Source organism: Nerophis lumbriciformis, linkage group LG18 (genome assembly GCF_033978685.3).
Source record: "Nerophis lumbriciformis linkage group LG18, RoL_Nlum_v2.1, whole genome shotgun sequence".
Lineage (NCBI taxonomy): Eukaryota > Metazoa > Chordata > Actinopteri > Syngnathiformes > Syngnathidae > Nerophis > Nerophis lumbriciformis.
Window position 1 is genome coordinate 18,404,906 of NC_084565.2, and position 7,084 is coordinate 18,411,989.

The 7,084-nt window shown below is 40.0% G+C and overlaps 3 non-coding genes across 3 annotated transcripts; all 3 read right to left on the minus strand.

Moving 5' to 3' along the window:
• Positions 1-586: 586 nt before the first annotated feature.
• On the minus strand, positions 587-670 carry LOC133618329 (small nucleolar RNA snR60/Z15/Z230/Z193/J17). The gene has a single exon (XR_009817259.2). It is a non-coding gene; the product is annotated as a small nucleolar RNA snR60/Z15/Z230/Z193/J17 (small nucleolar RNA).
• Positions 671-1,191: 521 nt separating this feature from the next.
• Positions 1,192-1,271, minus strand: LOC133618326 (small nucleolar RNA SNORD24). The gene has a single exon (XR_009817256.2). It is a non-coding gene; the product is annotated as a small nucleolar RNA SNORD24 (small nucleolar RNA).
• A 2,350-nt stretch (positions 1,272-3,621) lies between these two features.
• LOC133618328 (small nucleolar RNA SNORD74) lies at positions 3,622-3,702 on the minus strand. The gene has a single exon (XR_009817258.1). It is a non-coding gene; the product is annotated as a small nucleolar RNA SNORD74 (small nucleolar RNA).
• Positions 3,703-7,084: the final 3,382 nt, after the last annotated feature.

Sequence of the window (7,084 nt, forward strand, 5' to 3'; positions counted from 1 at the left end):
ATGGGTGACTGAAACCCTTGTTTTTACATGGCCTTATAAAATTCTAATTTGATTAGTTTATATTAAATATAAAGAGCTAATCATATGCCATTTACTTCTCAAAAATAAAAAAATAAAAATCACAGCCAACGTAATTCCAATTAATGCATGCCGATTGGGGAACTGACAATATTAATGCAGTGAATTGCACCAAATCTCATCTTTAAATAAACTTTAAGCCTTCTGTATTTTGAATACATTAATCACCCATAATACAGGTCAGACTTAAGTATGGCCTTTGTGGTAATTTAACACCCTTTTAAACATACTCACCATGTCAACTAGACCCAAGATGTCATCTGTTCCTCTATGCACATCTAAAAAAAAGAAACCCAACAATTCAAATATTTGACAACTTTAGAATGAGTGGAAAGGATTTTAATTATTCAGGGGTTATCTGTTGGACTATGCAGTCATCGTAGTGTCAAGTTTATTAGCCAAACAAAAACGTACCATATGTGGTGTGTTGCTCATGTATCTAAAAAGACCAAACAAAACCATGGGTAAGTAACCACTCACTTAAAATGGGCCTGAACAGACATCAAGGCTGACACATCAGATAGGGGTGAAAGACAAAATATTTTTTTCTTCACAGACAATCCGCTGAACTATGCAGTCATCATAGCATCAAGTTATTTATTTGGCAATACACAACATTTACTCACCATCTTTTGTGGTATCCGGCCTTTACCTAGACAGGAGGACAAACATTTTAAAAGTCTTTGGTTTGAGGATGCCTGAGACTTCACAGGCCAACACATCAAAATGACTGAATTTATTCTGCACTTAATTTTTTTTTACTGCAGCAGAATATAGTTTGTTCTGCGTGCATAAGTTAGCGGAAATATTTTCCTTTGACAAAACTCAAATTGTCCTTTTCTAAAAAGTAGACGTTAAGGAAGCGCGACACATTCAAATAGGTGCAACTCACTAAGCCCTTTGTCAGAAACAATCTTTCCCTCTTACTCAGAGACTCCCATTGTTTCACAATTTAAGACAAATGAATAATAATTAATCAAATAGCTTAAATTATTAGATTACCTCTCCTTGCAGTCAGGGATCTTTACACCAACTGGACCTGCACAAAAAAAACAAAAAACATGTTAAGTCATACAATTATATACTCAATATTTTAAGTACATAAGCAGTCACTGCCTCAGATATCAACTTGGTGGTTGTTTGCGTCGTCATCCATTTTGTCGAGAGTAGCAAATAAAATGTCATCAAAGGCAGCAAAAAAAGCAAAGTTAAAAAACCTCTTGGGTGTTGTCCACGAAATATGCACCAAATGAAAAAAAAAAAGGGGTTTAACGAATAATCGATATTTAAGATTCCTAAATTTTATGTAGGTCAATCTTTGCTCCGATACAGAATACAGATATGGCTGAGTCGGGCAATTTTATTCAACAGGTGAAATCTGTTAATGTAAAGGTTACTGTAGTTTCTGTACAGTATTTTCCGCACCATAAGCCGCCCTGGGTTATAAGCCGCGCCTTCAATGAACGGCATATTTCAAAACTGTGTCCACCTATAAGCCGCCCCGTGTTATAAGCCGCATCTAACTGCGCTAAAGGGAATGTCAAAAAAACAGTCAGGTCAGTCAAACTTTAATAATATATTAAAAACCAGCGTGATGTGGGCGCGCATGGAGTCGTATATCAACATGGACGGAGCTGCGTGAAAAAAGCCACCCGGCCTCTTCGCGTAAACTTCCCTTAACCACTCGCTCATCTTTTCTTCATCCATCCATCCCTTCGAGTTAGCTTTTATGATGACGCCGGCTGGAAAGGTCTCTTTTGGCAAGGTCTTCCTTTTGAATATCACCATGGGTGGAAGTTTCTGGCCATTAGCATGGCAAGCTAGAACCACAGTGAAGGATGACTTCTCATTCCCTGTGGTGCGAATATTCACCGTACGTGCTCCCGTTGTATCCACAGTGCGGTTCACAGGAATATCAAAAGTCAGTGGAACCTCGTCCATGTTGATAATGTTCTCTGGCCGGATCTTTTTTTCAGCTATCTTGTTTTTACAATATGCACGGAAAGTAGCCAGCTTTTCTTGAAAGTCTTTAGGCAGTTGCTGTGAAATAGTAGTCCGTGTGCGGATGGAGAGATTGCGTCTTTTCATGAACCGGAAACCTGTCGCTTAGTAGGAGCCATTTTGTGGTCTTTACAGATGTAAACACACAAAGGAAATGAAACGTAATATCCGCGCGCTTCTTCTTCTTCTTCTTCTTCTTCTTCTTCTTCTTCTACGGGGGCGGGTGGTTGCTTACAGTAGAAGAAGAAGCGCTTCCTCTTCTATGGGGGTGGGTGCTTACCTTGGCGGTTGCTTGCCGTAGAAGAAGAAGCGCTTCCTCTTCTACGGGGAAAAAAGATGGCGGCTGTTTACCGTAGTTGCGAGACCTAAACTTTATGAAAATGAATCTTAATATTAATCCATATGTAAAGCGCACCGGGTTATAAGCCGCACTGTCAGCTTTTGAGTAAATTTGTGGTTACAGGGAAGGCTGAGGAGTGTGATCCCACGATAGACGCACCCTCCAGTTCCCCTTTTTAAATTGAGGAACCACCACTCCGGTCTGCCAATCCAGACCGGAGTGGTGTCCACACGATGCTGCAGAGTCTTGTCAACCAAGACAGCCCCACAGCATCCAGAGCCTTAAGGAACTCCGGGTGGATCTCACCTACCCCCGGGGCCTTGCCACCGAGGAGCTTTTTAACTACCTCAGCAACCTCAGCCCCAGAAATAGGAGAGCCCACCATCTAAAAACTTCAAATCTTCTCAAAAGCTGTCAGTGCGCCTTATAATCCGGTGTGCCTTATATATGGACCAATATTGAGTCACAACAGGTCTCGCAACCCCAGCCTCTACTGTAGCGTCTATTCTATGCGCCTTATCATGCGGTGTGCCTTATATATGAACAAAGTTTTAAAATAGGTCATTCATTGAAGGTGCGCCTTATAGTGCGGAAAATATGGAACACTGAAATTGATTTGCTAAAAAGAAAAAAGTGCTGAATCAATTTTAACTCACTGAATTGTATCATTTCATAAATATATTGGGCCTGAGTCTCATCAGCAACCGCAAATTTTGAATCGAATCTTTAAACAAATCATTACACATTACAAAAGCGTACTTTTCTAATCCAGAGCAGGGGTCTACAACCGGTATCTACCCAAATGATTTTGAGCAGAGCAGCAAAAAAAGATCCAAAGAACATTTGCTCTAACTATTCACCATTCAATTCAGGCATTTAGTGACACATTACCACAAACTAGCATAAAAGCAATGACCACACAGTTTGAGTGGATATCTGCTTTTAAAATAAAGTACAATTTAATTGCCAATCAAATGAAGGAAAACATTTGTAGACCCCTGATCCAGAGTTCTCCTCAGAGAAGCTTACTTGAGTGTGAAACAGTCAACTGACCATTTTGCATGTCCACGGGTCTTCGTGGGAAGTTTGTAACTAGGGAAAAAAAAACAGAATTTTACGCGATCAGCTAGTTATACTATGCAAGGGAGAACTAGCTTCAGCACAATGCTAATGTCGAAGCTATGCTAAACACGTGTCCACGCCCCATGCGGTCAGGACAGTTGGCCTTTCCTCACATCGATTCAGATGTCCCTACCAACATTTTGTCATCATATAGCAATGGGACGAGGTCTAAACCATGACATGTTAAGTTAGTCACAATACAAGTATGTTAACAGTGGTCGAAATGGCGGCCGAGGCCTAAAACGGCAACCACCAGTACAAGCTTATTAAGCATTTCACGTTTTGATGTAATCCCCACAAGAAAACGTAGTTGACAGAAACAACTAAAACACGTAGCAAATTGACAAGAGTAGAGTAGTACAAAAAAAAAAAAAGTTGTTGACTTACTGTTGGCAGACGTTGGAAAGAGACAGTTTTGACGGGGGAGAGCCTTTTTATACGCTGCGCCGCACAGGCCGATGGGAAAATTATGCGACTCCTAGTGGTCGTAATAAAGAACTGAAGGCAAGCAGACAGAAAACCATCCATCCATCCTTCCATCCATCCATCTTTCGGTAGAAAGATGTCCTTTTCGGGATCGCGGGGGGGCTGGAGTCTATCTCAGCTGCATTCGGGCCGAAGGCGGTGTACACCCTGGACAAGTCGCCACCTCATCACAGGGCCAACACAGATAGACAGACAACATTCACATTCACACTCACATTCACACACTAGGACAGGGGTCGGCAACCCAAAATGTTGAAGGAGCCATATTGGACCAAAAATACAAAAACAAATCTGTCTGGAGCCGCAAAAATTTAAAAGCCATATTACATACAGTCGCAGGCCCGGCCCTAACCAATCTGGCGCCCTAGGCAAGATTTTAGGTGGCGCCCCCCCACATCGGCAGTGAAGTGTATATACTCACAAGATGGACGGCGCCCTTAGCATTTGCCTATACGGCCTATGGCACGGGCCGGCCCTGTATGATACAGATAGTGTGTCATGAGATATAAATTGAACTAAGAGAACTTAAAGGAAACTAAATGAGCTCAAATATAGCTACAAATGAGGCATAATGATGCAATATGTACATATAGCTAGCCTAAATAGCATGTTAGCATCTATTAGATTGCAGTCATGCAGTGACCAAATATGCCCGATTAGCACTCCACACAAGTCAATAACATCAACAAAACTCACCTTTGTGCATTCATGCAAAATGTTAAAAGTTTGGTGGACAAAATGAGACAGAAAAAGAAGTGGCATAAAACACGTCCTAGAAAGTCGGAGAAAGTTGTACATGTAAACAAACTATGGTGAGTTCAAGGACCGCCAAAATTAGTAGGACAAAACGGCGCTGGCCATAGACTCGAATCAGTGAAGCAAACATGCTTCACTGATTCGAGTATATGGCGAGCACCGATAATGGCTTTTTGCCGATATCCGATATTGCCCAACTCTTAATTACCGATACCAATATCAACCAATACCGCTATCAACCGATAGCGATATATACAGTCGTGGATATTAACACATGCCTAATTTGGACAACCAGGTATGGTGAAGATAAGGTCCTTTTTTTAAAAATTTATAAAATAAAATAAGATAAATAAATTAAAAACATTTTCTTGAATAAAAAAGAAAGTAAAACAATATAAAACAGTTACATAGAAATTAGTAATTAATGAAAATGAGTAAAATTAACTGTTAAAGGTTAGTACTATTAGTGGACCAGCAGCACGCACAACCATGTGTGCTTACGGACTGTATCCCTTGCAGACTGTATTGATCTATATTGATATATAATGTAGGAACCAGAATATTAATAACAGAAAGAAACAACCCTTTTGTGTGAATGAATGGGTGAGGGAGGTTTTTTGGGTTGGTGCACTAATTGTAAGTGTATCTTGTGTTTTTTATGTTGATTTAATTTAAAAAATCAACATATTATCGGACATCTCTAATGTTTAATATAAACAGTGTGCTTTATAACAATTAGGGAGGTTTTTGTAGGAGGACATGTTTGTCCTCCTACAGAAACCATATCGAAACAAAAAAAATATATTTTTCCCCTCATCTTTTTCCATTTTTCATACATTTTTGAAAAAGCTCCAGAGAGCCACTAGGGCGGCGCTAAAGAGCCGCAAGTTGCCAACCCCTGCACTAGGACTTAGAAAACCGTAAAAACATTAAAACAGGGGTGTCAAACTCATTTTAGATCGGCGGCCACATGGAGAAAAATCTACTCCCAAGTTGTAAAATCACGGCACGATGACTTAAAAATAAAGACAACTTAAGATTGTTTTCTTTGTTTAAAAATAGAATAAGCACATTCTGAAAATGTACAAATCATAATGTTGTTGGTTATTTTTTTTTACAATTACCTGTTGCGGTCTGTGTTGGCCCTGCGATAAGGTGGCGACTTGTCCAGAGTGTACCCCGCCTTCCGCCCGATTGTAGCTGAGATAGGCTCCAGCGCCCCCCGCGACCCCAAAGGGAATAAGCGGTAGAAAATGGATGGATGGATGGGTTAATAGTATATATACTTTATTTGTCGTTATTTATATTTTCTGAATAAATTACGTGATAATGTTGGAGTATAACTGTCATACCAAATATGACAGTTATTTAAACATAACTCCTAAACGAAACATGCAATATGTCTAATAATGCCTCAAATAATGTATCTTTGTGAGTTTTACTAGAAACATGTGCTTATGTAAGGTTTGCAAACACAAAAATTATTTTTTTACTCAATATAACAGTAATGTTCTTAGAATCCTGAGATTAATTTTCAATCTATCAAGATAAAAAAATTATATCAAAATCCAATTACAGTGTGTTATTTATGAAGTTTGATCATTTTCCTCGACTGATGTACTAACATCATGTGGTTTATTTTGCACATATCATCTACAAAGATACAAACAATTGCTATAGCGACATCCAGTGGACACATTTAGAACAGCTGTTTCTTTCATTCAAAAATTTCAGGTACCGTATTTTCCGCACTATTAGCCGCACCTAAAAACCACAAATTTACTCAAAAGCTGACAGTGCGGCTTATAACCCGGTGCACTTTATATATGGATTAATATTAAGATTCATTTTCATAAAGTTTAGGTCTCGCAACTACGGTAAACAGCCGCCATCTTTTTTCCCCGTAGAAGAGGAAGCGCTTCTTCTTCTACGGTAAGCAACCGCCAAGGTAAGCACCCGCCCCCATAGAAGAGGAAGCGCTTCTTCTTCTACTGTAAGCAACCACCCGCCCCCGTAGAAGAAGAAGCGCGCGGATATTACGTTTCATTTCATTTGTGTGTTTACATCTGTAAAGACCACAAAATGGCTCCTATTAAGAGACACGCGTACAACGCAGAATTCAAACTCAAGGCAATAAGTCACGCAGTAGAACACGGAAATAGAGCAGCAGCAAGAGAATTGAAGCAACAAGATGACCTGCGCCACTAAGACAGGGAGACAGCGCCGGACGACATATGCCAACATCTGCCAGTGGATTGTAAATGCCTGGGCGGATATATCGGTCTCAACTGTGGTCCGAAC